Below are 4,178 nucleotides of genomic sequence, written 5' to 3' on the forward strand. Positions count from 1 at the left end.
GGGGGTGGGGGTGGAGGTGGGGTTGAATTATTGATTCTACTATCATTATGATTAGTATAATGTCAATCAATAATGGAGAAAGGAAAGAAAGGAGAAATAGTTGTCATGATAGCTAGCCATAATATAATGTAGAATAGAAAACTAAAGTAAAATAAACAGGTATTGAGGGTTTTGTATGGAACATGGATAAGATCCGTTCATCTTTAATATCTCTTCGTCTCAATTTAAGTGTTGTATTATTTGAGCTAATAAAAAAATATCTAATAATTTTTTAAATTTTAACGTAATATATACAAGTTTAATGACAAGATTTTAAAGAGTATACACATTTTTAATTTAAAAAATATAAAATTTATTTCTTAAACCTCATATTCAGTCAATTAAATTGAAATTTAAAAAAAAGTATAAATTGTCGATTTCAATTTTGAAAATGAAAAATAATAATAAGTATCTTCCTCTTAAATTCAATTACGTGATATTAATTTAAATTAGTTGAACAAGTAAATTATTTAAAAAGAGATGATTTAATTTAAGTGTAAATATAAAAATATTTTTTAATATTGTTTTTATATTTATAAGTAATTTTTATTTTTTTAAAGATGACCCTACACAAATGACATAATGATTTGTGTAGTTGAACATGATTAATCTCATTATTTATTTTAATTTTTACCTGTAAATTTGTAAAGACTATCCAACTCATACACTTTGGGTAGTCTATTATATTTGACAAAACTAAAGAATTAAACTTTACTAATTATAATTAGTTCAGGTAGGTCTAGTGGTTAGATACTAAAATAAAATTTAGAATAGGGTTTCATTTTGATTTAGATTCTATTTTGATATATTACTTATTTAAGTATCTTATAAACAGTTGAGAGAACATATTAAATACAAGAATTTTATCATCCAAATATTGAGTACATCATGGAAGATCACTTAAATATACATAGGTTTATATTACAAAAGTCATTTTTTAATTACATAAAAATCACTTCATTATATTTATATTAATTTTAAAATCTATTTTTTCATAATATAAAAATCACTAAATCGAAAATGCACAAATTCGACAGAAACTCATTTATTTTTTTATTTGGCTCCAAAGTTTTGGGTTACAAGGACCACTAGGCGTTTTGGCTACCTAATAATCATTCTGGTCGACACTTCCCCTAGGAGACAAATCAATATTAGTTCCTTAATTTTACTTGTCATTTAGTAAATTATGTCATATATAAAAGGACATTAGGACTTCCAATTTGTCTTCGATAAAAAATAGATTTTGAATTTAAATCAATCTAAAAAATTAGTCCAAAATATGAAAATCAATTTGGGAAACTCAACGTATTTCCCTCTCTTTAGTGATAGTTATTTACTTACTTAGTGAACATGAGTAGGGTTCTGAAAAGTATTTCTTGATTATTTCTGCGAACTAAAAATCAGAATTCAAATTCCTTTTATGTATAAAAAATATCTTCTTGGATAATCTAGAGATAAGGGTCTTGTTAAAGAATGACAAATGTCCCACATCGGTGGTTAATGAGATGGGTGGAGTCCTTATAAGGCTTGAGCAATCCTCCTCCCTTTGAGCTAGCTTTTGGGGTGTGAATTAGGCCCAAGACCTAATTTAACATGGTATCAGAGCAGGCCTCATCTCACTCGATGTTGGGGCCCCCGAAATAAAAAAATTGTCCACGCACCAGATGCTAAGCACTAGGCGTGAGGTAGGGTGTTAAAGAATGACAAATGTCCCACATCGATGGTTAATGAGATGAGTGGACTCCTTATAAGGCTTGAGCAATCCTCCTCCCTTTGAGCTAACTTTTGGGGTGTGAGTTAGGCCTAAGACCTAATTTAATAGGTCTAAAAAATACTCCAACTTTGGTCGAATTTGCTGTTGCGATAATAAACTTTCATGAGGACCTATTACCTCCCTAGACTATTTAATACCGTATTTTAAACATATATATTTGCCCACATGGACATAAAAAATAATGCAAAATTATAAATAGTAATGTGTCCACGTGGGCACATATATACCTTTAAAATACATTATTAAATAGTTCAGGGGGTAAAAAATACGGTATTAAATAGTCTAGAGAGGTAATAGGTCCTCGTGAAAGTTTAGTATCGCAACAACAAATTCGATCAAAGTTGAGGTATTTTTCAGACCCTTATCCCGATAATCTATGTAACTTTAATTAGTAATACTTTGTATATTTTGGTCTGAATATTTGAAGCGTAAATAATAACATATTGGTGTTCAACATCAAGTAAATCAATTACTAATACTTTATCTATTTTGGTCTGAATATTTGAAGCATAAATAATAACATATTGGTGTTCAACATCAAGTAAACTAACAATTGAGGTAAATTTGAATCTGATACCATGATAAGAAATTAATACCTCCTGCTCCTTGCTAGAGGTGCAACATATCGGGAAAAAAAGTCCTTCGTCAAATTTGAATCAATGACTTTCTTCCGGCCCAAGATACAATTAATTCAGCATGGGCCACATGAGGGCCTAGATCGCACACATTTCTTCGCTTACTCTTTCACTTTTATTTCAAAATTTGGCTAGCCTAAATAGGTGTTCGAAGCACCTCATCTTCTCATTTTGTCGTTGCTTGTTCCCGCCAGGCTAAAGTGTTTGGTCTTTCCTTCTCTGAGCGCGTTCAAACTTTGATGACCTATCTCTTGGTAAAATTAAGAAAGTACAAGTTGTTTGGTGCACCCAAACATCTCTTCAACCACTGAGGTATAATTTCCGAATGTATTTTAGTATGAAGATGTTGACACATCATGGTTAATCTTTCTTATCCGAAATTCTTATCAAACTCTTTGCCATTGTAGGTACGATACAAGTAGGGGATTTATCTTAGCTTGTTCATAGCAAAGAAACAGATTCGTTCTAGCAAGCTAATCACATTGTCCTTTCTAGGGTATGTACAAATAGTAGAGACTTCATAGATATATAGTTTGGAGAGTTTTTCAGCTTCAGATGTTTTATTTAAAACTTATGTTTCATACTTAGTATATTCAGCGAAGTTTTGAGATTCAGTAAACTGTTTTAAACTTTTCTTTCAATTTGATGCTTATGTATGCTTGAGTTAGTCTTCTGCTTGTAGTCAATCAGGATGAGGGTTCGCTTGAGGACTAGCAATGATTCTCGAGTGTTGATCACGTTTAGGATATAGGCTCGGATCATGACAGATTCATCCTATAAACTCTATTTGGAAATGAAACTAGGTACTTGCTAAGAGCACCCCACCCCTTGAGTAGATATAAAGAAATGTGACACTAATTCAAGGAACTCCTAATATTAAGATAATATTTGATCCTAAATTAGTGTATTAAGTTTTTCACTTAGGGGTAGATATCCTAGCATTTGACTAAATTTATGTCTCCACTTTGAATTTCATGAGTTACTAGAAATCTTGAAGTTTTTCTATGTTTAAACTTCTTGCGAGCCAAATTTTTCAGAGATTTCTCCATAAATTTGCTATAGGATTTATTTCACATCATTTAGATTTTTGATAGAGTATTTACCTTTTTCCTCTTTTTCGCTTTAATACAAAAATAACAAGAACCACAATATTATCCCTATTAATATACAATTATAGTAAACACCTTTTTCATATTATTAGGTAATTTATTTTATCAAATATACGTGGATATTTGTAAAGTTAAATTTTAGGTGTGGAGGCGTGATTTTTGCTCCTGCAACTTTTGTAGTATATTATTTCATAAAAGGGTTCCCTAAAATATGACTTTCGCACTTCCCAAAATGCTTTTGGGGAAAAAAGAAAATCTGTTTGTTCTCTGTCCTATAGTGTAAGAGCTAAGATCCACTGTGTTTCATGTGAAAAGAAAATGTTTTTTATAAAAAGTAATTTTTAAAAAATAAATAAATTATTTATTTTTTAAATTAAGTAAGTAAAGAAATATTATTTTAAAATTAATATTTATATGTAATTTAGCAAAACATTATAGTATGAGATAGAGTGAGGAGCGGGGGGTAGTAGGGTAGAATAGTCTAGGGATGATAGTTGGGGGTATTGGGTAGGTGGCTGAGAAAAGATAATGAACTTGAAATGTCATTTATTAAATATTTTTTTTCATAATTTTGTTAAAGAAGACATTTTTATTTATTTTTTAGAAATTTATTTTACTAAA

The sequence above is a fragment of the Solanum tuberosum genome, unplaced genomic scaffold (assembly GCF_000226075.1).
Source record: "Solanum tuberosum cultivar DM 1-3 516 R44 unplaced genomic scaffold, SolTub_3.0 scf00068, whole genome shotgun sequence".
Taxonomy (NCBI): domain Eukaryota; kingdom Viridiplantae; phylum Streptophyta; class Magnoliopsida; order Solanales; family Solanaceae; genus Solanum; species Solanum tuberosum.